This window comes from Odocoileus virginianus, chromosome 17 (assembly GCF_023699985.2).
Source record: "Odocoileus virginianus isolate 20LAN1187 ecotype Illinois chromosome 17, Ovbor_1.2, whole genome shotgun sequence".
Lineage (NCBI taxonomy): Eukaryota > Metazoa > Chordata > Mammalia > Artiodactyla > Cervidae > Odocoileus > Odocoileus virginianus.
Window position 1 is genome coordinate 15,234,558 of NC_069690.1, and position 27,351 is coordinate 15,261,908.

General features: G+C 46.1%; 1 protein-coding gene and 1 non-coding gene across 2 annotated transcripts in view; one reads left to right on the top strand and one right to left on the bottom strand.

The window, feature by feature from the left end:
- ASIC2 (acid sensing ion channel subunit 2) overlaps window positions 1-27,351 on the top strand; it is a 1,193,713-nt gene that overhangs the window by 298,645 nt on the left and 867,717 nt on the right. The gene's annotated exons all lie outside the window — the stretch shown is intronic.
- TRNAG-CCC (transfer RNA glycine (anticodon CCC)) lies at window positions 8,898-8,970 on the bottom strand. The gene has a single exon. It is a non-coding gene; the product is annotated as a tRNA-Gly (tRNA).

The following is a 27,351-nucleotide window of genomic DNA, read 5'->3' on the forward strand; positions in this document are numbered from 1 at the left end:
TCATTCATTCATTCATTCAGCTGTGGAAGGCCTGGTTGGGTATTATGGGAAGAGCTGGGGACACCTAAGTCAATGTGAGTTCAAATATGGGTCTGCCACTTACTAGCTATTTTACCCTAAATATATATTTGCACCTATTTCTCATCTAATGATTGGGATTAAGAAGACTTATATCTGAGATGCCTTTGTAAGGATTAAGTGGAATTGTATCTTCTTTGGTCCCGAGCATTCCCAGTCTTGTGGGAAAGACTGAATCATACAGTTAAACCAGCAGGGCAGCAGTGGAGACACAGACACAGAGAATAGACTTGTGGACACGGAGGGAAGGGCGAGGGTGGGACGAACTGAGGGGGCAGCATTGAAACATGTTCATCGCCACATGCGGAATTGGATAGCTGGTGGGAATCTGCTGCGTGATACAGGGAGCTCGAATCCAGTGCTCTGTGACAACCTAGAAGGGTGGGATGGGGTGGGAGGTGGGAGGGAGTTTCAAGAGGGAGGGGACATCCAATACCCATGGCTGATTCGTGTTGATGTGTGGCAGAAACCAACACAGTATTGTAAAGCAATGATCCTCCAAGTAAAAAATAAATTTAAATAAAAAACCTAAACCAGAATACAATTTGTTCCAAATATTGAGAGGATGTGACATAGTATTTGGAGAACCCTGAGGATGGAACAGCTGATGCTGCCATGGACTTCATTTTCCCAGAGGCTTCATTTTCATTGATCTTGAAGGGAGGGGTTTCTTTCAAGGGAAAGATCACAGAAATGAAATACAGGGCAGAAAGAAAGCTTGAGGAAGGGCTGGCGGGGTGGGACATGAGACCTAAGTCCAGAGAGCAGTGTGGTACAGATCAGACACAGAGGCCAGCTGATGCAGGAGAGACCAGAGAGGTGGGGAAGGGCTGCAGGTACAAGGAGTTAGATGCCACCTTGCTTATGCCACTGTCTCCACCTGCTCCTTACTGCTTTTGCCACTGGGCCTGAGCCAGAGGGAATTGTCTCTGAGGATCCCTATGCAGGGATGTTTCATATATTGTAGCAAGAAACCATTTCTGGTCACAGCAGTATCTGAATAAAAGTGCAGAACTTTGCTATGGAAAAGCAGTAGTGGAAGACAAATGTGGAAATGTATTACTTTCACCCCATCAGTGGCGATCCTCTAGGAAGAGGATGGGATGGGAGGCAATCACCATAGATACAGGAGGGGGAGGAAGAGGATGAGAAGGAAAGAGGCAGGTGACTCTGAGTCTTTGCCTAAAGAAAAGACACATTTTATAGTTTTCATGATGATTCTTCTGTACTCTCTGCATTTCTAATGCAAGGGAAATGCTTGGTTATTAGATACATGAGCCTTAGCAAACCTGTCACCTCACGTTTAGAATGGGAATAATCATCTCTGGATGGCTTCTGTGGAAGGGCCACCATGAAGCTCAAAATTAAGGAATGCATGTGAAACTACTTCGAAAGCTATAAAACCCCACAATCAATGTGAAAAAGTCTTCCATAGCTGTGATGTTACTACATAAACAACTTTGAATCCTGTATTTTTCATTTCACATTGGGCCCTAAACAGACCCCATGTTTCCGGAAACTCTTTATACAATGCTGTCTTTTTAATGAGTTCCTTCCATCCAATAAAGTGGGTTTGACCTGCGTTACTTAAACACTCCCTATTATTGGACATTAAGATTGTTTTCAACTTTATGCTCTCAAGTCTAATGTAAAAATACCCACCTCTGTACATACAATGGTTTTTGTTCCTTCTTTTTAATATCTCAGATGATTATCTTGGTGTAGAAGAATTATGATAAAAAAGGAGTGAACAATTTGCAGATTTTGGATACAGATGGACAGATTGTGCTTCAGAAGGATGGTGCTCGTTCAGACTCCCACGTGTAGTACATGAATATGGGCCCTGGATTTTCTGTGACCGAGGCTGTAAACCCCTGAGGATAGGGACCCCACCTTAACTGCTCATTCTTGCACCTCCACTTCCATGGCAGTATGGGAAATGTCACTGGGACACACTCATTACTGCCGATAGAATAAATGGCCCACTGGGCTCTCCCTCACCAGGCACGCACCTGTATACAGGACAGACTAACTTTGAACTTCATGGGGGTGATCGTGGTTTAGCTGCTAAGTCGTGTCTGACTCTTGCGACCCCGTGGACTGTAGCCCACCAGGCTCCTCTGTTTGTGGGATTTCCCAGGCAAGAATACTGGAGTGGTGCCATTCCTTCTCCAGGGGATCTTCCCAACCCAGGGATCAAATCCAAGTCTCTGGCACTGCAGGCAGATTCTTTACCAACTTAGCCACCAAGGAAGTCCTAACTTTGAATGTCATAATGACCGGGAAAAGCGTATCCTGGGGAAAAAAAAATGCACTTGTGCTATGGATCAAAACTCAATAAAAACGTCAGCATAGCAAGAAGTCTTAGAAGGCTCTGCTATGATGCCACCATTCTGGTATTAGCTGCCGTATCATTCTCCTTAGGGAATTGCTCAATCCATGGTCTGCCTTCTTAGAAACAAGTAACTTTCACATTGTGCACAAAATAGAAAAGTTTACCATTGGAAAGAAGTGATCAGATACATAATTGCTCAGCCCAAGCTTTTTAATAACTTCAGCATTTCGTTCTCATTTCTGGGTAGAGTGTATGCCCCCCAGGAAGGAGACGCGTTCGATCCCTTGAATCTGACTGCATAGACCATGACTGACTCTGTCCCAGAAAGGAGATCAGCTCAAGAAATGAAGGCAGTGCATATCCTATGACTTCATATCTCAAGTTCAAGAACTCTGAGCAGCCTACCCTTCTCCTCCCCATCATCTCTGCTTGCAGAGAAGAAAGTGAAAGGAAGGGCTTGTGTTTATTGAGCAGAATTATACCTTACCTCATTTCATCCTTAATGAGGTCAGGATTTTTTCATCCTTAATGAGGCAAGGAGTTTTTCTTCCTTAGAAAAAACCAAGAATGTACGTACCATGATCTCCATGTCAAAGACGAGGAGACCAGAGCTAAGCCATCCTCAGAGCCTCCCCTCCCAGCTGGCAGGTGGCAGAGCCAGGATTCCAAGCTGCTGTCCCCAAGTCCCTCTGATGGCATGTAAGGAACATATGTAAGAAAAAACACCCCACATTATCCTAGGTTCACATCGTCCCTCTCTTTGCCGACTGTGATTTTTGGATTTGCTGATTTCCAACCCTTGCCTTCTTACTCACCTTGCCTTCGTGAGGCCTTTTCCTAGCAGCACCAGTTAATGGGGACCTTGTTCTACACTTAAGATTGTCAACTGCTCCCAGTGTGACCTGGGTGAGTCACTTAACCTCTTGAGTTAGCTTCAGTTTGTTTTTTTTTTGTAATGGGAGAAAGTGACACCCCCACCTCTTTTCTGACCTATCTTCCTTCCATCCTCCCCTTTCCCATTACCAATTCCTTTCTTTCCCTCTTTCTTTCAACACATCTTTGCTGAATGCCTACCAAGCACTGAACGTTGGGCTGGACTGTATTGCGCTGCAGACAGAACTAGGAATTAAAGCCATGGTTTCTAGACGTGGAGAACCTCCTTTGTACCTTTTTGATCCGGGGCAAGTCATTCACCATGATTACTTCTTTTCAAAAAATTTGTTGGCTGCACCACACAGCGTGCATGATCTTAGTTCCCCAGTCAGGATCTAACCAGCGCCTCCTGCAGTGGAAACGCGGAGTCTTAACCACTGGACCACCAGGGAAGTCCTGACCATTATCACTTCTTGTATTGAGGTGAAATTCACATAAATAGCACACCATTATTTTTCTTTGCTTCTTATCTCACGCTTTTTAAAACTGTTAGGGGGATTGAAGCATATGGACCCAGCCACCTAAAACCTGGCACAATGAATGACACATATATACACACTCAGTGAATGCTAATTCCATGAATGAATAGGTTTTATTCTCCCAATGACAGTTTCGGTTCCTGGACAGTCTGGGCCATGTCAGTATCAGAGCTGGAAGGAACCTCGTTGAACTTCTCAATGAGTTCATTCATGTGGCTGGACAGGGGCTCAAAGATCACACAGTCAGTGACAGGACTGGTCTCCCTACAACCACAGTGCGCACCCCCTTCCTGTGTCCAGCATGGGGCAATGGTTGCCATGACCTTCAACAACCTGTATATGCTTTTCTAGAAATGAGGACCTAAGTGAATCAACAGAGATGCATGTTATCACTGGAGATTCCTACAGGGAGCCCAAAGGTCTCATGGACAGAGTTTTTCCTTCTTCTCTTCCTGATCCAACCTCCAGGAAAGGCACCTGAGGCTCTCACGATGGCTGCAGAAGACCCGGGAGGTCAGAAAGCAGCAAAAGTGCCCCACAGAGATGCCCGGCCCCTGGCTGCCCGGGGGGCCTCAAGCTGTCTTTGATTCTTGAAGATGAATCAGCTGTGAAGCTGCTTCCACTAACCCTGGTGTTAATGAGGCCTTTGAACTAAACAAAATTCATATCTGTAGCTAAGAGCACAGAGGGACTTGCTCCTGCGTTAACAGTGCAGAGACCTTCGTTAGCCACTTCTCTGTAACCAGCAGGCTGGACCCTGCAGGGTGGCCACACAGAGGTGTATAGGGGTCTTGCAATGTCAGAGATGGCATCGCAGCTGTTTCTCGTTTCTCGGTACAGATGTGGTTATCTGTAGAGAGAGGTTTGTTCTCTCCCCTTTGTAGGTTGTTGTTTACTTGCACAAATTAACACATGCCAAGCATGTGGGTCAGTGTCTTCCTCTGAGTAGGTGACCTAAAATGAAGAAGAAGTGTGGACGTGGGGTAGGGCCCAGCCCAAGAGGAGGGGGTTCCTTGGGGGATGTAGAACAGTGTCTACCCACCTGCCTATGGGAATTCTGCAGAGGATCCGAGCTCAGAGTCCTCCCAGGACTCGGTACCCCCACAGGTGTCACCTGGACTGTCTTTGACACTCACTCACCAGACCCTTGATCCTAAGCCCAAGGAGCTGGACTGCACTTTGCTGTTGAGGATGCTGACCTTGAATGAGCACTTGCTAAGTCCTGGCTTCGTTCCGGGTCTTTCCATGTACCATAGCAGAAGGAGAGTCAGAACACTAAAATCCAGAGAGGGTAAATGATGAAGCCCACGTCCCATAGCCATCTGGGAGCAGATCAGGGTCTCCAGTCTGGGGTCGGCTAACTCTCAGCTTTTTCCCTGCCATGACAAGGACCACCTTATGCTCATGTACTCGTGTACACAGGGGGGATCTCAGAGTATCCCTCCCTCCCCACTCCCATCATCCCATCTACCTTCCCAAGCTCCTTACCTTGGCCAGTTGACTCATCCACAAATCTCTCCCTTGGCCAGACTTTCTGCTGCCTGCACGCCCTTCCACACCGCCCTTCCCCATCTTAGAGGAAGAACGCGGGTTGCTCCTCCAGTTACCTAACTCGACTGTCTTCCCAGCAGGACCCTGAGTCAGAGGTTCTTCCCGCTTCAGCTGGTGACCAGCAACCAGAGGGAAGTGGGGAAGCAGCAGCCCCACCCAGCCCCGGAGACAGCACAGAGCTTTCTGAACATCAGGCGCCCCCAGCCAACACATACACGCAGGGGAGGGCAACCCCATAAGGGGAAAGCTCATCCCAGGCTGATGACAAATGGGAGCTGGCCGTGTGTGTGACAGAGGTCCCCAGATCTCAGCCCCGGCTGACAGCTGTGCACACACACCATTCGGACCATCCACGGAGGACGCCTGTCCAAGTGCCTTCTGCTTGGCGCATCTGGACATCACGTGCAGCGCCTCTGCTCATTCTGAAGCTTCTCCTGTAGAGAAACCACCTCCCCCACCCCACTGGCGCACGCACCCTCGAGTCCCGAGGCATCCTTCTCCGACCCAGGGTTCTGCTGTCCTCAATGGAACAGAGGCGCGCAATTATGCGCATGCCCCGAGCGTGCGCATTGAGAACCTATGCACGCACTTGCCAGGTACACCTGCTCGCCCCAGAGTTAGGTCACTGCACAGCGTGCTCTGGGGTGTGCGTGCGCACACACACACATATGTATCTGTCTAGATACACATGTACGTGTGTATACACAGTACAGGCCACACTGTGCCCCTCCACCAGTGATAAAGACAACTGACTTTGTAGGGTGAGCCCCTCTAAAGAGTCCACTCAAGAGCTTTGTGACTATGCAGAAGTGGTTGTTCCTGGTTGAAAGAACTGTATCCTTATCAGAAGGCAGCAGGTATACGGAAAGAAACATGGTTTTGCAGTCAGAGAGCGCTGTGAAAGCTGACTCCCCAGTCATCCCTGAAAAGTCACTTAACCTTTCTATATTTCTGTTCCTAGGCCATAAAATCAAAGGCATTGATGTGCATTGGGTTTCCCCTGTGCTCAGACGGTAAAGAATCTGCCTGCAGTGTGGAAGACCCGGGTTCGATCCCTGGGTCAGGAAGATGCCCTGGAGAAGGGGATGGCTACCCACTCCAGTATTCTTGCCTGGAGAATCCCCATGTACAGAGGAGCCTGGTGGGCTATAGTCCATGGGGTTTCAAAGAGTCAGACAAGACTGAGCAACTATCACTTTCACTAATGTACACTGAACTTGGGTGTGGATTGAGATAACCCATGTAATATCCAGCATTGTGCCTTCACATAGGGGGTGCTTGGACACCAGCTCCCTCCTGCCATTCTTTCCCCACCTGTATTAGGTAGTCAACAGCCTCTGATCATCAATAAGAAAGGGGAGCATAGGTCATCCTGAGACTGGTGAGGAAGGTTAAGCTAATATCTACTTGTCCCCTGCTGCCCTTGTAGATCTTCTTCCCCACTCTAAGAGACTATAATCCACACTGATCAAGGATAAAGACACAGAGAAAAAGTTCCTGCTCCACTGATTTCTAGGGTTTTATGTATCCAGAAGATTCGAGAAGGACTGAGCCTCTTTGGCAAAGGGCCTCATTGCTCTGCCAGTTTTCCTTATTGAAAAACATCCACACTTGATGATGGATGGAAGCAGGGCTCCTCGCTCTGCTTGCATAGCCAGCTGGCTGACTAGCATCCTTGCTCTGCTGACACTCAGAAGAGAAGCTGAGCTGATTTGGTCCAAGTGTTCTGGGCCAGGCCTGAGTCGCCGGTGCAGGCTAGGGGCCCTGGGAGCTACACATTTTGTGCTGGGTGTGCATCCCAGTGCAAGGGCGACTGGTAGCTGGGTGGCGTCTCTCATCTGACTCCTGGAGGTGGACACTCTGGCTTCAGCCTTGGAGATGGGACTTCTCAAGACTTCTCATTGAGTGCTTTTTTTCAGTTTCCCACAATTACTCTGGAGACTGAGCAGATTGGGTGTTATCCCATTTGGGAGATGAGCAAACTGAGTTTCCTAAAAGGCTGGTCATCCTTTTAGAGAAGTAGCTCTCTGCTGCGGATTGTTTTGCTCCTCCAGAGGACATAGGGCAATGTCTGGAAACATTTTTGGTTATCACGACTGGGGGAGATTCTGGCATCTCCTGGAGAGAAGCCAGAGATGCTGCTAAACATCCTACAAGGCTTAGAACAGCCCGCACAACACAGAAGTACCGAGTCCAAAAAAGTCAATAGTACTGAAGCTAAGAACCCCAGTGTAGATCTTCAAATGCATCCTCAGTCTTCATCTTCTAGAATAAGAGGCATGGGGTTTAGAGAGAGACCTTCTTTTTGTTGCTTCTGTTTTTTGTTTTTGAAACCTGGCACTGAGTTAGACAGGAGGCTTCCTTCTCTCTCATACTGGATGCCCCGTCAGAAATGCTAACTCCCATCGGCTTCTCCCAGAGTCACCCCAGCATCACTGTCTCTGCCGTGTCAGCCCCGTCTTCTTGGCTGGTGACAGAACAATGCAGGAAGAAGTCTTCCTTGGACCACTGTGAGTGCTTGTCCTTGCCCTGTCCTAGTGGTCCAACGAGGAGGCAGTTCCTCCCATCACCCTCAATTTCTGGAAGAGAACTTTGAAATCATTTGGTTCCCCGTACCCTTCTTGGGATCGCCACCTTTTAGAGATGGGGAAAGGGAGGCCCAAGGTCACTTGGTATCAATTGAACCACATCTCTTAACTCCCCAACCAGGGATCTTTACACAGCATCCTCTGCCCTTCCACCCAGACCCCTGGCGCTGACTGATGCTGGATGTAGTTTTCCCAACCCTGCCCTGGGCTAGAACGACCAGGTCCAAGTCATTTTGCCGGGGTTGGGAGGTCTGGGCTCAGGTAAAGACAGTGAGATGCTACAGGCCAGGAGTGCCAGGAAATAATGTGATCCAGTGACCTGAACAGAAAACTCAGGCTTGTTCTGGCAACAGCAGCTCTGGATGCCTGGGGGCTCAGAGCAGAACACCTGCAACTTTTGATAGATTCCATTCTGTCTCGAGAACCAGCAACAATTTCACCCGCAGAAAATATGACTCTATTATATGCTTGCTCTCCAATCACAACCCAGAGAAAACATGCCCGCAAACAAGCCCCCCTCCCCAAATCCGAAAACAAAACCCAACAACGGGCTGTCAGACTAAGCACATCCACAGTTTTCAAGTTCTCCCCTTAATATCTATTTGCTATTGTTCGCTCCCTTTGTCATCGGTGGGTACGTGCTAGCAGACAAGTGGTAATTGCCACCAGGGGCTTAAGGAAATTTATGCAAGAAGAACTAAACATGAAAAAAAAAAAAAGGTATCCATTAACTGTCTTTCTGGGTGTTGGGGAAATAAGAGCAAATAGGGGATGGAGCCCAAGGTACTTTGGTCCAGGTCATTGCATTTCAATCTTTATTTCACTTTTTAAAATTTCATTTATTTAGCTGCACTGGATCTTAACCTGCAGCATGCAGGATCTTTGATCTTCACTTCATCATGCAAACTCTTAGTTGCAGCATGTGGGATGTAGTTCCTTGACCAGGGATCGAACCCTGGTCCCCTGCATTGGGAGTGCAGAGTCTTAGCCACTGGACCATCAGGGAAGTCCCGCACTGTATCTTCTCTTTGATGGACGCTCGGAAGGTCCCTGAACATACAGTTTAGTGGTATGAAGTGGCTATGACAAGGCGTGTTTGTCTGCATGGCTTGATCCCCTGCCACTCCTTCCCAGCCTCAACACTGATTCCCAAACCCCAGCCTGCTATCATTCCTGCTTATTTGGAGCACCAGGGGGAACAGTGGTGGGGCAGCCGGGGGCACAGTTAGACCCAAAACTGTGATAAGCCTGGGACTGTCTCTCAGGATATATTTCTTGCAAGAAACAACACACCTTTCATGTATCGGAATTCAAAACACAGTTTGAGTCCCTGCTGCCTCTGACTTTGTAATTGCTCAGAACTCTAACAGCATCCGCTGATTTCTCTGCCTCCATCCTTAGCTCTGTCCAATCCCCACTGCAGCAAGAGTGACCTCCCTAAAATGCAAATCAGATCAGCTCCCTCTTTGAATGAATTTCTTCTTGGCTCTCTTTGCCTTTCAGATACACTGTCTTTTGCACAGCAGGAAATGTTTTGTTTGCCCGAGTCCCGCTTTCTTGTCCAGACTCAGAGATTTCTATTCCCATTCTCCAGTCTCTGGTTGCAATTTTACGGAATGTCTGATGTTCTTCTTCCTTCCCTTGGTTGAACCCGAATCGACTGTCCGCACTCAGCTGAGATCACCTCTTCCTGGAAACCTTCCATGACTCCCATCCGTCTTTGAGTGGGAGGCACATAGCATGGGTTTTAAGAAAACAGACTTTGATGTCAGACAGACTGGGGCTTGGATCTTGGTTTCATCATTTAATGACATGTGACCTTGAGCAAGTTACAAGGCATCTCTGATTCCTCAAAGTCCTCAACTACAAAGCAGGCATGATAATGATCTGTGCCTCGTCAGACCTCGAGAGAGTGCAGGCTGGGAGCAGAGCGCTAGCTCCCAGGCACGTCCTCTGGGTGGACGGCGGGTCCCTCACAGGTGCTCTTCCTCTGCCTCCGCATCCTGGTTCTCACCATGGAGCTCCTGAGGGGTGGGGACCCAGCAGAGGATCCGGCCCGGAGTTGGCCTGGGAAATCAGCTTGTGAATGAGGGCACGAATGAAGGGGCACCTTTATTGACTGATGTAGAAGAGTAAGGGATCCAGGTCTACTTCTGACTTTAACGAGGCCAGTTTTTAGCAAAATGAATGCAGAAGTCATCCAGGAATCAACCAGTGGACAGATCTCCTGGGATGCATTACTTCAGCATCTCCTGATGCCTGATTTCCTTGCTGCAGAAGCAGAATCGTGCCTACCTGTGCATACAATGTCCTCAAAAAATGTTATTTCCTTAACAAATGTTATTTCCCCACCATCCCACCCCTTCCTGTGCTTTCCTGTTTTGCTTGGCAGACCCCCAAGCTGAGTGTCACATGCGATAACGCCATGGACCTGGGCCTAGAGCCTGGGCTGCCTTCCTGGGCTCTCTGCATCCCACTGCTGCCCAGAATGCCCTGGGGAGGGGGAATTGGAAATATGTACTTGAAATGCTGACGTTGTTATTTCTGCTCTTTTATACAAGCGTGAGGCAAGTCGGCTCTGCAGAATGTTGTATAAATATCCAGATAAAAAGATTAGTGAAAACCCTGAGAGCATCAGAGCTTCTAAAGCCTGCTTTCAGGCTGGGAAGCGGATGATAGCACAGTGCCAGCCTCTGTAGGTTTTGGGTTCTAACATCCCTCGTTCACCTGGGAGCAGGAGCTGATGGTACCACCCCTCCCGAGGAGTGCCGGGGGCCTTCCTGAGTGGGCAGCAGAAGAAGAGGAGGAACAGGACCGCAGGGGCTGAATGTGTTAAAAGTGAGAAGGGGAGACCCTTTCCCCACTGGGTAACCTGAGCTGATTGCCCCTCAGTTGGCCCTTTTTGATCATCGAGGGTAGAATGTAAACCCCAGGGCACTGCGGGCTTGTTTGGCTTCTAGCAATAATGCATCATTGTCCTCTTTAGAAAGGGCTCCTACAACAGCTTCTGATCCCGTCTAACGGGCTTTGTGGCAAAGGCACCAGTGACGTCCACTTTACTTTAGTGACTGCACCCTTGGCAGTGCTGACCGCCCCACTTCGGGGAAAAGAAGAGTGGGTTCTAGAAGGAGCTCTGGCTGCATCTACTGGCTGGGAGAGTGGCAGGTCTTCACCTCCTAGAGTCTTGTCTTCTGTCAGATGCAAACTGTACACACACATCCTGAGACTCCTGGAGTGGGTCCGTCTGTCCCCACATATGTGCTTTTGTGTCTCCTTCTGCCTGGAATGCTTCCCCAGCTTTCCTTCCCTGCAAATCGCTTTTGTCCAGAGACTCCTGCTCGAAGCCTCTCAGACCACCTCCCCTGGCCTCCCGCCCCTGTGCCTTGCTTGACACTGATGTGCATTTCCAGGCTTCATCCGTGCCTGTTCGCCCATCTGACTTACTCTCTAGGGTCCTCAAGAACAGAGACCATCTCACTCTCCTCTCTGCCCCCTGGCACCCGAAAGGGGAGAATGGGGGGCGATCAAGGAATGCTGGCTGGCAAATGCATGGGGAGGGCAGGCTGTGTCAGTTTATCACTGAGGGTGCAGTAGACCCTAGACCCTGCCTAGAGTAGAGAGGAAGGGGGAGTGAACCCAGGGAGCAAGACTGGTCCCAGGCCCAAGGTTTGTGTGTGTCCGGCCACCCCGGAGACAAGGAGCCGAGGACCTGAGGTCAGAAATGGCCTGACTTTCCAGCAGGCCAGAGGATGGAAAGTATTAATAACATGAGCTATTCACAAGCCCATTGACCCAGAACTTAGTCTTACTCGATGGAAACCTTGTTGCAGACAGCTGGAGGCAGAACTGGGTCAGACAGATAAGGTAGGTTAACTCTCCCCACTTTCTCATCTATCTCATTTCTCGATAGATGAGAAAACTCACACTCAAGGAGAGCCGGGAAATTTTTCCCAGAACTAGTAGCAATGGTGGAGCCTTAAGCTAATAGAACTTCTCTGCTTTGAGGCTCCTCTTTCTGCTCCAGCAGATACCTCCAGAGCTCCCTCTTCCTGGGAGAGGATGTGAATAGGTCATCAGAGCTGTTTCCACATCCTCTAGGTGCCTGGGCAGCACCCCATTGAGTGCCTGGGGAGCATTCATGAGCTGGGGGGGAGCAGAGATGTAATTGGGGTGGAGATGCCATTGGTAGCTTTGAAAAAGTGTACTTTCCTGGTCCTCTGGGCTTTGCCTGGGCCGGAAAGAAACCATGGCTCCTGAAAGCTGCCACCAGACATCCCAGCTGCTCACAGGTGTAGGCAGTGAAAGAAGTAGACAGTGGTGTTGTGTGTGGGTGGGTGCCCATGTGTGTTTAACAGAAAACATCCTGCTTTGAAAGGAGTCAGATGGGAAATGTCAGTTAGAGTGACTGAAAAACACTCATTCCGGTTGGATGGCATCAAGTATGTCTTTCATTTACCTGCTGGATTTAGAGCTAACTCCCATCACCACCGGTTCCACTTTGTACGCACGAGATTCAACAGAAGAAGGCTGGCGGCCGTCGGAGCTCTGAGTGAGGTCACTGCAGTGAGGGGCGCACCCTTTGGAAGGGGTAATAGCTCATTAGGTCAGTCGCAGCAGGACTTGGCACACGAAGCAAGTAGATATGGGTAGGGATCCAGGTGAGTACTCCAGCCAGGCTTAGGTGCTGGTCCCAGGGCCCTTGTTGACTGTTCGCATATTCTGAGCCCCCTCCCATAGACTCCATCAGGGAGGCACAGACTCCCAAAATCTGCCCCTTGTCTGTCCAAGGAGAAGGGTCCCAAGGCCAGAGCTTGTCTGAAAAGCCTGTGCTCATTGTTTCAAGACATGGAAATTTTTTTTTTCTTTTTTTTTCCCATTTATTTGTATTAGTTGGAGGCTAATTACTTTACATCATTGCAGTGGTTTTTGTCATACATTGAAATGAATTAGCCATGGATTTACATGTATTCCCCATCCCGGTCCCCCCTCCCACCTCCCCCTCCACCCGATCCCTCTGGGTCTTCCCAGTGCACCAGGCCCGAGCACACACATGGAAATTTTTAAATGCCCTTTTGACTTTGTACTTTGTCGTTTTGTTTAGGCCCAGTGTCCCTGTTCTTCCCCTTGGGCTTTTGGAATCTTAGACATTTTGTCTGTCACTCAGAAAAACAGTAGGCGTGGACTTTGTATGAATTCTCCAGAGGTACCCCCCCACCAATTCAAAAGTCAAGAAAGGAAGAAAAAGTCCATTTTTACTTACTGCTATAAACTGATTGGCGTTTTGGCAAGGTTGGAAGCACGGGATCTGAAATAAAATAGCCTCATCCTTACAATCTTCTATTCAGATATTTATAAACTCTTCATCAGAGCTTCCAATTCCTTGTCACAATATTTGATAAGATATTGACTTATTTTATGTACTGGATATATGAGGTTATTTTAATCAAATTCATGAGAAAGATTGATGTGGGAAGAAAAGCTCTAACATGTAAGGGCCCTTATGTAGCCAACACGTAAAATATGCTTGTTTCATTATCCCAGCGGGACTATTAGGCTACATTATCCCCATTTCTCAGCTCAGAAAACTGAGACTTAGAGGTGAAATGACCAGCTCAAGGTTATACAACTACTCAGCAGCAAAGCCACAGTTTGTCTCCTAAATGTATGTTGTTCTCACTGTCCCATACTCACTCATTCATTCAGGGTGCCTCTTGTTTCTACTCACTGCGTATCTCAAAATTCTGTGCTGTATTTAAAATTATATGTGTGTCCTTCATTCAACAGTATAAGAGCTTTCAGGTGATGTCAGTTGTATAGCAAAATGATGGAGAGTGAGTCTGTTTGCCCTTTGGCATAAATGATAAATTTGGAAGTAAGTTTCATGAAAAGGAAGAAAGATCTCAACATAGACTATGATGACAACTGACTATAAATTAATATAACTGGATATCAATCAAATAATAGAGTTATACATCAATGCCATGGTACTTGCCTTTTGCAAACTTTACCAAATTTTGGAGATTTCTACTAACTCTGGGATTCTTTCTAAGATATTCTAAGACTCGACACAATCTCCTGGAATTACTTCCCTCCCAGGATCTCTTCATATTTAAGTAATTAAAAGTTTGAGCTTTGGAGCCAGCTTGTCAGGGTGTGAGTCGTGGCTTCACGGCATACCAGCTGTGTGCCTCAGTTTCCTTCTCTGTAAAATGAGGATACTTAAGCAAAGGGGAATTCTGGGACTTCCCTGGTGGTCCAGTGGTTAGGACTTTGTGCTTCCACTGCAGGGGGTGAGGGTTCGATCCCTGGTGGGGGAACTAAGATCCTGCAAGTGATGCTGTATAGCCAAAAAAAAAAAAAAAAAAAGTGATTCCGAGATCACTATAAAGAACACATCAATTTGTATATTATAAATATTATTGATTATGAAGATAGCTAGCATATAGTAAGTACTTCATAAATGTTGGTAGCTATTATAATCTGATGGGCTTCCCTGCTGGCTCAGATGGTGAAGAATCTGCCTGAAATGCAGGAGACCCGGGTTGAATCCCTGGGTTGAGAAGATTCCCTGGAGAAGGGAATGGCAACCCACTCCAGTATTCTTGCCTGGAGAATCCCTGTGGACAGAGAAGCCTGGCAGGCTACAGTCCCTGGGGTTGCAAAGAGTCGGACACGACTGAGTGACTGAGAACAGCATTATAATCTGATACTTTGCGAGCACTAATAAAGTTAAACAACAGGATGATACTTTATATTTGGCAACTCGATAGTTCCTAAAATTGGGTGAGGGAAATTGTTTCTTCCATAAACAAAAATTAGCATTCACGGTCATCTCTGTGAAGTGAAGGTTTGGGGTGATTCTCCATCCCCCGTTGGCCATCATCTTCCTGTCTGTATGCCCAGCTACTGTCTCCATTACGGTAGAAACACCTTGGCCACACCAGCAACCTTTGGGGCAGAGAAGCTGGAGGTTTTTGTTTACTTGGATGTTTATAACAACCAGTCTCACGTGAACACCCACAATTAGGCCCATTTCAGTCTGCAGCCATTTCTACAGTCTGTGTGGTCCTCACACGTGTCATGAAGGTTATGACCGCATCCCAGACAGCTTGGGAAAATCTTAGATTCATAAGGAATCCTTACCCTTGGCTTTGGCATTTAAGTCCGGGCACTGCAGGAATCTTGCAAAGTTTTTAATTCAAATTTTATTTCCATATATATTTGATTCGTTAAGGCTCATTTAAAAGAACAACACACAACTTAAATATATGCTGCATATCAAGTTTTATCCACAAATCCATTAACTTGCCACAGATCACTTTCATGCAATTTTTAGAACTCTTCTCCCCATAGTTATGCATCCATATCAGAACTTATTGAAAATGAGTCATTGGTTATGAAGGTTGCATCTTAGCACTGATTTTTTTCAAGATAAATTTCAGCCTGAGCATCTATGCCTGTGAAATTACAGTTCCACAGCACAGAAACACAGTCTCATGTTCAATTAAGAACCAGGCAAGAGAAGGTACTTGACTTCCACCATGGCCTGATGTTTGGCTGTGCAATTATAACTGATTGTGGAACTCATCAGAGTCATGATAATGTCACACATCAAAGTAACTAAAGTTGGCACTTATTCTAAGCTTCACCTCTTCTGTCTGACTTCTTAATGCATGATAAGAGGTACAACTTACTGTTACAAACTGTAAGAGATTTGACTCCCAAGCTCAATTTTCCAACTACTCCCTTTTCAAGCTCCTGTATCCATTTAATTGAAGAATTATCTTGAGATTGCCAGATGAGGTACTGGAATCATTTGCAGCTACTTCTATATAATGAATCAGGGTTTTCCAGTATTCTGCAAAGTTGAAGAAACTGGAGGAGTAAATTACCTTCTCCGTTTACTGGTAGCCTGATTTCAAAGGTTTTATTATATTTATCAAAACAATCTCATAGATTATATTATAATCAGTGACTCATTGTAAATAAAACTAAATGATTTATATTGGAACTTCTGATTTAATGCATGCAGTCAAATTACCACAGTAGTCAGTTTTCTATGTTGGGGTCCCTTATAAGATTCCCTGCAAGAAAAACAAGCATTTTTTCAAGTTTGGGGGCTTTCTGTTTTCTCTTTTTAATTTTTTTCATTGGTGCATAATTGCCTTATAGTGTGTGTTAGTTTCTGCCGTACAACAAATTGAATCGGCTGCGTGTATATATCGCCTTCCTCCTGAGCCTCCACCCCACCCCCTTAGTCATCACAGAGCACCGAGCTCGCTGTGCTATATGTCAGCTTCCCATTAGCTGGCCATTTGATGATGGTAGTATATATATGTCAGAGCCGCCCTCCCCATTCATCCCGCCTTCCCCTTCCTCTGTGTCCGCATATCCATTCTCTACATCTGCATCTCTATTCCTGCCCTACAAATAAGTTCCTCTCTACCATTTTTCTAGATTCCATATACATGCACTAATGCACAAGATTTGTTTTTCTCTTTCTGACTGACTTCACTCTGTATGACAGCCTCTGGGTCCACTGACATCACTACAAATGACCCAATTTTTTTCTTTTTCTGGCTGAGTAATATTCCATTGTAGACGTCTACCACATCTTCTTCCTCCATCCCTCTGTTGGTGGACATTTAGGTTGCTTCTGTGTTCTGGCTCCCGTAAATAGTGCTTCGGGGAACACTGGGGTGTGTGCGCTCAATCGCTCAGTCATGTCTGATTCTTTGTGACCCCTTGGACTCTACCCTGCAAGGCTCCTCTGTCCATGAAGTTTTCCAAGCAAGAATGCTGCAGTGGGCTGTCATTTCCTACTCCAGGAACATTGAGGTCTAGGTGTCTTTTTGAATTATGGTTTTCTCAGGGTGTTTGCCCAGGAGTGGAATTGAAAGCTAATTCTAAGAACTACCTTTCAAACGGTGGTTTAGTCTCATCCTTAACATTCCTTTAGTCGTTGCACCCATATTCACTGGCCACCTACCATGTGCTTAGCACTTTTTTGTGTTCTTGGGACACCGCAGTGAGCAAGGCAGATATGGTACTGGTTCTCATGGGGTTTACCTTCTACTGGAAGGGAGACCATCAGCGAGTCAACTGGTAATCAAACAAGACAGTTCCAGCTGAGAAGTGCTATGAAGAAAGTGAAAAGGCACCTCCCCATGGGAGGATGTGGGCAAAGAAATGGGACCTGTGTTTTTCCCTGTTGAACACCCTTTAGATTCACTGTAACCAAGCCAGCCGAACAACCCACAGTCAGAAAGCTCAGCCCTGACTGTTCCAAACATCTGCCTTTCATCAACCTGAAATCCGTCTCCCTGGAATTCCACTCATCTCCTCTGCTTCTCCGCTCTGGGGCCTCTCTGAACAGATCCGATTTCTCTTTCACAAGACAGCCCAGCATGGTTCAGTGCACAGAGTTGGAGGCTCCTGGGTGTCTCTCTCCCACTACCCCCGGTATGCTCAGCTCATCACCATCCCTCTAAGAGCATAGCATCAGCTGTGAAGTTACTCCATCAAGCAAGATAATCACCTCCTCCTTAATTCTGTTTCTCCAGGCTCAAGCTTGTAGCCACTTTTCTCTCTATTATGTAACACTGTGGCCTCCTCTCTGATTTGCAGTGGACTGAATTTCCCCAGGGCTGTCACAAATGGGGGTGCTGGACATCTCCTGGACAATTGCACCATTATGTTTACACCTTCGTTCAGGACATTGCAGGATCATCTTAATTATTTCCTGTGAAGAAGACTAAAGCACCAGTAATGACTCTCGGAATGACTGCAGCCAGGAAGGGTGGCCTTGAGAGCAGGTCAGTGCTCCTTCTGCTGCCTCCGCCCTCTCTGGGGACAGCGTGTTCCCGGTGCCTGCCTTTCACTGCGTAACGTGACATTTTCTTTGATGGGTTTCCTAATGGCCCCTTTTGGCATCAGGCAGGGCCCCGTGGTTCAGACATTCTGGATCTGGGCCCAGCATTTACTGTGACGCTGTGGTCTGGACACATGTGTCCCTTAACTGCCTTTCCTCGGTGGTTAATGACCTCCAGCACTTTAGGCTTACAGGCTGGCTTTCAGACTTTAATTGAAAAAAATATATTAAAAGGTCCATTTAAGCTGCCCCAGCCTCCCACTAGCCTTTCATTCCCTGAAAGCATTTTCCCAAAACCACTGGAAATTCTGATTACAAAGACATCTGGAGCCTGTGGAACACCTTCCCATCAACTGCTGGAAATTTCCTCTCTGTCTCAGTTGCCTGTGAATTTCTAGTTGTTATCTATCTCTTGCCCAAGGTAATGGTCATATCTCACTTGTGAATTCTTTCTTCTCAGGTATCTTCACCCTCCAAGTGGCTTCTGGGTCCCCTACTTGTTAGGGCTTTCCTGGTGGCACAGATGGCAAGGAGTCTGCCTGCATTGCAGGAGACCTGGGTTCCATCCCTGGATCAGAAGATCCCCTGGAGAAGGGGAATAGCAACCCACTCCAGTATTCTTGCCTGGAGAGTTCCATGGACAGAGAAGCCTGGTGGGGTCACAAAGAATCTGACACGTTTAAGCGACTAACACCTTCACTTTCTTTTCCACTTGCTAGAAAGTGTGGGTCCTGCTTTCCACTTGCTATAAATTGTGGTGACTTCACGGTTGTGTCTATTATGTATGGCATGCTCCTCCTTCATGACAGACTAAGATGCTTCAGCCATGTTAATATGCCCTTAGAAGAAACCATTCTGTTCTTTCAACCAAATAGTCTTGGCTCTGTGTGTGTGTGTGTGTGTGTGTGTGTGTGTGTGTGTGTGTTATATTCATCCCTGGGTACCTGAAGTAATAACCTACCTAGATTCAAATTCATATCCTGGGTCTTTATTTAAAGCATCATCTGTTTCTTACAACATTGGACCATGGATTTCTGGTCTATAGAATTAAGCAAAATCTTACTTAAAAGCCAGAGTGTTTTATTTTTTTTTTAATTTGGGGTATAGCTGCTTTGCAATGTTGTGTTGGTTTCTGCTCTGCAACGAAGTGAAGCACCCATGTGTATGCATATATCCCCTCCCTCTTCCACCTCTCCCCCCACCACCCTCACCCCTCTAGGTCATCACAGAGCACCGAGCGGAACTCCTTGTGCTATATTGCAGCCTCCCACTGGCCATCTACTGAGTGGGGCAAGCAGCATTTCAGGTTTAATGGGAAAATCTGAAGGAAAGTTTTGGCCCACCCAGTATTTTATACATGGCGGTATATATATGTCAATCCCAAACTCCCAATTTATTCCATTCCCTCACCGCTGACCTGTATCCACACATCCATTCTTGATGTCTGCATCTCTATCTCTGCCCTGCATATAACAGGCGTCAGCACTGCTTCTCAATTTCCCACCTAGCTTCTGGGGAGCCTCCTGTATACATGATAACATGACCATGTCATCCTGCTGCTACCAAGTCGCTTCAGTCGTGTCCGACTCTGTGCAACCCCTTAGACGGTAGCCAACCAGGTCAAAACTGCTTTTGCAAATCTTTTTTAAAAGCTTAAAGTTTTCAGGAAAAAGTCCAAACATCTTACTTATCCCTGAAGCTCCGCAATGGGCTGAGCATTTCTACTCTCCCGATACTTGTATATTATAGCTCTGACACCCCCACCCCCCACAGTCTGATAGTATTAACAGGTGAGGTCTTTGAGAAGTAATTAGGTTTAGATGAGGTCATGAGGGCGAAGCCCACACAATGAGATTAGTGTTCTTATAAGAAAAGGAAGTGCACCAGGGTTTCTTCTCTCTGCCATGTGAAAACACAGCAAGGAGGCCGCCATCTACAAGCCAGGAAGAGTGTTCTCAATCGGAACCAAATAAGCCTGCACCTTGATCTTGGGCTTCCCAGACCCCAGAGCTGTGAGAAATGAATTTCTGTTGCTTAAGTCACCCCATCTATGGTATTTTGTCATAGCGGCCTCCTCCTAGTCCCTGGAGACTAGGGACAAGCTTCTTTAAGGACTAGACTGGCCACTACCTCTCTGCCCATAATTCTCACTCTGGCCATGCAGTTATCCCCGGAGCATGCTGTTCTCTTCCAGTTTTCCATCCTGTGGCATGAGGCACTCCCTCTACCTGAAATGCCCTTGCTCTTTTCATTTTGTTAAAGTCCTAGTTGAAATCCATTTCAACTAACACTTCCCCCAGAAAGCTTCCCCTGAGCCTCTGAGGAGTGCCCTGGCATCCGAGTGGAGCAGGGAGGCTGTATCTGGAGTGTGGAGGGAGCAGGAGGCTGTAACCTGCTGCTGCTGCTGGCACCTGTGTCGAGCTGGAGTAGCAATGACAGGCACGACAAGCAGATCAGGAGGAAGACAGCCCTGGTCCCTACTTTCCAGTCTCCCCCTAACGTCGCCTGTTTGTGAAACCTAACAGCAAGCCTGGGCTTCCCTGGTGGCTCAGATGGTAAAGAATATCCACTTGTCATTCAGGAGACCCGGGTTCGATCCCTGGGTTGGGAAGATCCCCTGGAGGAGGAAATCGCAACCCACTCCAGTATTCTTGCCTGGGAAATCCCATGGACAGAGGAGCCTGGCGGGCTTCATCTATGGGATCCTGAAGAGTCGGACATGACTGAGCGACACACACACACACACACACACACACACATAGGCAAGCCAGTTCGAATACTTAACCATCCTGGTTTACCCAAAACTAAGGGGTTTCCTGGGATGTGGGGCTTTCAGTCCTACAGTAAGGACAGTTGTGGGCAAGCTGAGACAGTTCGTTCCCCTAGAGCCAGCAAGCAAAAGAGAAATGTGCTTTGCAGAGTCCCAGTCCCAGAATTGTGTAGCAGAGTGGATTTGGAGCTGGGAGACAGTGAGTAAATGGCTAGCATAATGGATGGTCAGTTAGTGTTATTTGAATTAATTACTGCATTGTCTGGATGATTGGGGTGGGGGCAGGTGCTAGGAACTGTGAGACTCTGGGTATTGGGAATGTGCTGGTAAGTTTATAATTTAGAGCCCTAAGCTAGCCTTCACCCAATGTTTCTATTCCACAACAGTCTCTTAAACATCTTTTCTGTTGGTAGTTCTGTTTAGATCTCTTATCTGGATTGCCTCCTGGATCATTTCCTAGGTTCTTCTGAAATGAGACACTGTATGTTGGTCCCCAGAATCTGAAGGGTGGCTAGTACCTGAATCTCAGAGGCACCTATTAGGTCTGGTAATGCAGCTTATAGTTAGTTGCATGATTCTTTCCGAGAACAGCTCTTCAAGGAATGTATACAGAATCAAATGAGTCTTACTCGTTAAAGTGTGGTCCACTGGCATCACTTGGGAGCTTGTTAGAAATGCTGAATCTCAGGCCCTTCCTCTGACCTAAGGAATCAGACTCTGCAAAGACGCCCAGATAAAATTTGTGTACAATTAACATCTGAGAAGCGTCCATCTGGAGCAGAGGTTTTCAACCTTTGGAATGAATTTGGGAGCTTACAGACATTCTTATGTCTGGGTGATAAGCTCAGAGATCATCAGTTGGTTGGGGTCAGGCAGACAGTCATATTTTTAAAGACCCCCAGGTGATTTTAATGGGCAGACAGGATGGCAGACCACTGATCCAGAGCCTGAATGAGATCCCAAGGCACCATACTGTTAGCTATCCAATTATCTTGCTTTTGCTGTGTACAGAGGCACAAAAATGAAATAACTGAGTCCCAATATCCTTGTTCCAGGCAATTTAATGATATTTCTGAGGCTGCAACTGAGGCCTCCTGACTCCTCCTGTTTCAAGTCCTGACGTACAACTGTCCAACTGTCACTGAAATTCCATTGATATTTGTAGTTATTTATATACAAGAGGATACTTTAAGAATGCGTCATCAGATATTTGATCCAGTTAAGGATGTTGCTGGATAACTAGGAGAATTATCTAGGGGTAAAGAACATGATCCAAATGAATCATGAGCTCAGAAACTCAGCTGGGCATTCATTCAAACAGGACAAATACTCTTGAACAAGGAGAAACTGTCGAGACTGCCCAAGTCTTTTTGTCTCTTAAAGAACCCATCAGTTGGGGAATGCTTCTTCTTCATCCTACCATTTCAGTGCAACTTTGTTTAATTCAATAATTATTTATTAAGTATCCATGTGCAAGTTCCCTTGTATAAAGGTTAAAACACAGGACTGCTGCTTCAAATCTTTATTAGAGTCAAACAGTGGTAGAAGTGAAAGACATATGTGTGTGTGTATATATATATATATATATATATGTATATACACTCTATATATATCCTAAATTGCATTAGAGAAGAACAGATAAATCAATACAGTAAGTCTCCTATATACTAATGAGTTTTGTTCCAAGAGTGCATTCACAAGTCCAGTTTGATCATATGTCCTACAAAGTTAGCCTAGGTACTCAACTAACATAATCGACTATATAGTACTATAATGTAATAGGTTTATAATGCTCTTCACACAAGTGATACATAGAAAACAAACACAAATTTTTTAAAAAAACATTCAATCTTACAGTACAGTACCTTGGAAAGTACAGTGGTATAGTGCAACAGCTGACATGCAGGGCTGGCATTAAGTGAACGGGCAAGAAAGGGTGAGTGACTGCAGGAGGGAGAGGAGGTGGGAGATGGCAGAGCTGAAGGACCGTCAGCAACAGGAGATGGGGGCAAGCTGCAGTGTCACTTGCTCCTGACATTGATGGAACATGCATCTGCATCTTTGAAAGTTTGCATCTTGAAGGTTCGTGTATAGGAGGTCTTACCACATGGACTTAAAGAGAAGCCTGCCACACTTAAGTGCAAGCAGATGGATTACCAAGTGTTTTTGGTGGAGACTTGAGAATGGTCTTGAGGAAGAGGTTGGGTTTTCATGTGAACAGACGGTGGGAAGAGTAGTCCAAAAAGAGGGAATGGCGATAAACAAAGACCTGGATGTAGAAGTACTTGGGTGAGGTGACGCTAGTGAAAAACAGAAGATGAAGCTCGAGGGGTAGAATGGAGGCCATATTATGGACAGGTGTGCATGCATGCCAAAGCCAGAAGTCAGAATGTATTTAGATCAACAGGACAGATCACTGAAGAATTTTAAATTTCTTTAAGCCCTGTGGAGGGTGAATGAAGGTTCTTAGGGCAAGATTGGAGGCAGGCAGCAGACCACTATGCCAACAGTCTAGATCAGAGTAAGGTGATTCTGAAGTTGAGTGGTGTTTGGGGGGAAAGAAAGGAGGGCATAATACAAAACTCATTGGATCTAGGCCTTAATTAGTCCATTTAGGAGAACATTTATGGGGTAAGTAGACATTATGTTTACACTGGTTAATTGAAAGTACATTTCCCTGGGGCTGAATTACAGTGAACACTATTAAATCACAATTAAGGTCTATCTGGATATCTACACCATTATGGATTTTGTGGGTGTTGGGACTGGCTCAATTTATTGTTGAGCAGTAATATTTTTCAAATTTCCCAGTATTTGCAAAACTAACTGCAAACAGAAGCTCAGAGCCAACCCGAGGCTACTGGTTGAGGAAGACCCGAAGTCCTTAGCCCTTCAGGATGACCCCAGCTACCAAGGAGCCGTGAGGGGATTTCAAGGTCTAGGACTGCAGAACTTGTCACCACTTGGGGATTTGACAGATCCAAAGAGAGGTGGGAATGTATTATTCAAATGAAGGCTTACCTCACATAGCACAGAAGGACCCAGAAGGCCAGAAAATCCGCACTGAGTTAAAACCCACTGAACTTTCAGCTCAGCAAATCAGTGTAGAGAACAAGAGCTACAGAAACACAGATATAATTTATTGATTCCCTTCAATTAGCATTTATTTTGCCTTATCATAGAGCCCCAGATGTGTTAAGTACTGTGAAATCAAAACAATGGCAAAGATGAATTAACAGACTCAGGCTCAAATTCCATCACTTTTCACTTATGTGACCTTGCTTAACTTCCCCAAACTTTAGTTTCCTCAGCTGGCAAAGGGGCAAAATAATAGCGCTTGCCTCTCAAAGCTGTAGGAGAGTTACATAAGTAATGATAATAATTATACACATATACATGGTAATATCACATATGCAATAGTGTAACTATATACAATTATTAATAATTCCATATATATGGCTAATAATTATATGATACATGAGCATTTATGTCTGGGGCTTCCCTGATGGCTCAGATGGTAAAGAATCTTCCTGCAATGTAGGAGACTTGGGTTTGATCCCTGGGTCAGGCCGATCCCCTGGAGAAGGAAATGGTTACTGACTCCAGTATTTTTTCCTGGAGAGTTCCATGGACAGAGGAACCCAGTGGGCTGCAATCCATGGGTCACAAAAAATCAGACACAACTAAGTGACTAATATTTATTTTCACTTTACTTTCATGTCTGTAAGTTGCTCTAAGAACTCAAATCTTGCCAACTATAAGAAATCTTCTCTAATAATGCCCAAATCCATATGATGATGGAAGTCACAGTAGCATATGAATAGTAAAAAAGTCACAGAATTTGAAATCAAGCACGAGAATTTGAGTCCCAGCCTCTAGCATTAAAAGGTAGCTATGGGATCTTCTGCTAGTCACCTGCCTTTCTGAACCCAGAATGGACAACCTAGCTCTAAATACAAGTCAGCTTGGTATTGTGTAAACCTAAGTGTTGATAGAACAGAGCTGCAGGGTGAGACGTGGCATGAGTAAACAATTAAAATGACCTGGGGCTTATCAGAAAAAACTTAGAGTTGACAAGATTTGAGCTTAGATCAATTTATAGACATTAATGGAGAAGAAATGAGAGAGATATGTATAAAGGACTGATGATTGGAATTAGCGATTCATGTGCAAGAGAGATAAAACACATTTGCCTAGAAGTGGAAGAGTCTTGCTGGAATGTAATTGGGGGAAAAAAGCTTACTAAGTGCTTGCTATAGCTCTAAGTGCTTCAGATGTTTCAATGTATTTTACCTTCAACAAAGGCTATGAGATGGGTATGCAGTTAACTCCAATTAACAGATAAAGCAACTTGGCTACGATAAGTTGCTTTACCTGTTAGTCCAGTGCCATCTACAACTAGGTAGTCTGAAGGCATCTGTCAGATCCTTAACCACTGTGATGCATTGCCTCGGAGGTCAGGTCAGAAAGATGGGGATCTCTTGAATTAGCCTTCCAATGTGAAAGTTCCATGAGAACAGAGATCACACCTGTATTGACCATTATTACACCCACAGTGCCTGGCGCATAGTGGAGACTCAATAAATACTTGTTGAAAGTGTGAATGGAAGTGTAACTGAAAGGGGGGTCCAGCTGCTCACCACTCAAAAGCCATTAAAATGGCCAGGTTGGTAGAAAGGAAAATTTGCTCATTTTGGATGCTGGCAGCCAGTGGGGATGGAGGACTCCCGTCCAAGGGCTGACTGCCCCCTCCACCGACAGCCAGGGGTGAGAGCTTTTATAGACAGAAGGAGGGGACTACATGCAGAGACGACACAGCTCCGACAGTCATCTTGAAATTGGCCATCGGTGGTCAGAGCAGTGTCATCTTGATTGGTTTAGGTACCATTAATCTTCAGTTCCACAGTTGGTTTGTTCCCGTTTCCTTGAGGCCAGTTCTTGGAATTGCAGCTGCGGTCTGGTCATTCTGTAGATGACCTCTTCCACCTGCTGGGAGTTTCAGCATCTATAAGACAGCTCACAGGATATGGCTCAGAATATTACCTATAGACCGTGAGGAGGAACTAAGGGTCCTTGACTTTGCTTAATGACTTGTAGTTTGGTCTCCTGTGACTGTTTTCCTTTGTTTCTGCATTTTCTCACTTCCCTGATTAAACTTGTTCTTTGGCTAAAGTTTTTTCCACAGAAAAAGGGCAGGCAGAGGACATGGGGGACAAGGACCTAGGGTCCTGCTCCGTTTCAGAGCACCTGGCAGGGCTATCTCTTCTCTTTCTTTGGAAGTCCGTCCTGGGGTGGAACCTTCCAGTGCTCTGGGGCCTGGCCGATGTGATGGACAGAACACTGCCCGGGCATAGCAGGACTCTCAGAAACTTATTAAACTCCAAGAAGAGGATAGTCTTGTCCACTGAAAACATGGTACTAGCACTCTCTTGGTAGCAAAGATGAATTTGTTACATTGAGAAATAATAGAAATGGTGTCATTTTATATCTTTTGAAAATAGGATAACAATGTTTCATTGGTTACCTGATGCCTCGGAACAAAGTAGATTAAAGGCTTGGAGCCTTCACTCCCTTTCCCCTTCTCATGTTAAATCTGGCTGCATTTGTTCGGTCACCAGGTCCAAAGAGACTTACCTTGCCCCTCTGAATAGCCCTTCCCAGCCCTGCCAGTGATGGGAAGGCACTGGTTGAGCTGGCATCTATTTTGCTTTACATGAGATAAGAAGGATTTGTAACAGAAACCATCAAACCCCAACAACAGGTCCTAGACCTTACTTAATGGGCTTCTAGAGACCTCCAACAGAAGAAGATTTGTCTAAAAAGGAACCTTGCCTAGAAGGTGTTCAGAGTAGGAAGTTCAGTGTGCTCATGGGTACAATGCCAGGCTCACTTATAGCTATTTAAACATCATGCTGCGGCTCTGCTGTGAAGTCTTCCGTACCTAGAGGGGGCTTGGAAGGAAAAGGGTAGTGATTGGGATATGATCAGTGTAGAAACTGATGCTGACAGTGGATTCTGTTTCTTCAGCAAGAATGATAATGGCTTATATTGGTGTGGCAAGCAAGTCAAATTCCCTAGCCATGTTTATATACCATAGTTTATTTTAAGCACTGGAAGCAGTGCTAGTACCTTCATTTTATAGAGGAAGAAACCAAAGCTCAGAGAGAAGACGTCAAGACTAACTCCTGGTCTGGCTTCTCTTCTGCTTTTCATCTTGCTGCTTCTACCTGAAACCATTACCATGACATCTGATAGAGAATGTATAGCTCCATGGGCTTCCCAGGTGGCGCTGGTGGTAAAGAAGCTGCCTGCCAATGCAGGAGACATAAGAGACGTGGGTTGGATTCCAGATCCTCTGGAGGAGGGCATGGCAACCCATTCCTGTATTCTTGCCTGGGGAATCCTCATGGACAGAGGAGCCTGGTGGGCTACAGTCCATGGGGTCACAAAGAGCCAGACATGACTGAGTGACTCAGCACAGCATGATATCTATATACCGTATTTTACTTGTCCATATGGATTCCTATGTTGACTCTTAACTCTCCACTGTAACAATCAAACCCACTCCAAAGAAACTGTTGTGCGTGCCTTTCAAAGAAACTGCAGAAGAATTTTCCTGGTATATATTTCAGAATCTAGTCTCTGGAATGTATTTATGTATTGACCTGGAGTAAATGAGGCTTCCCAGGTGGCACAGTGGTAAAGAATCTGCCTGCCAATACAGGAGAATCAAGAGATGCGGGTTC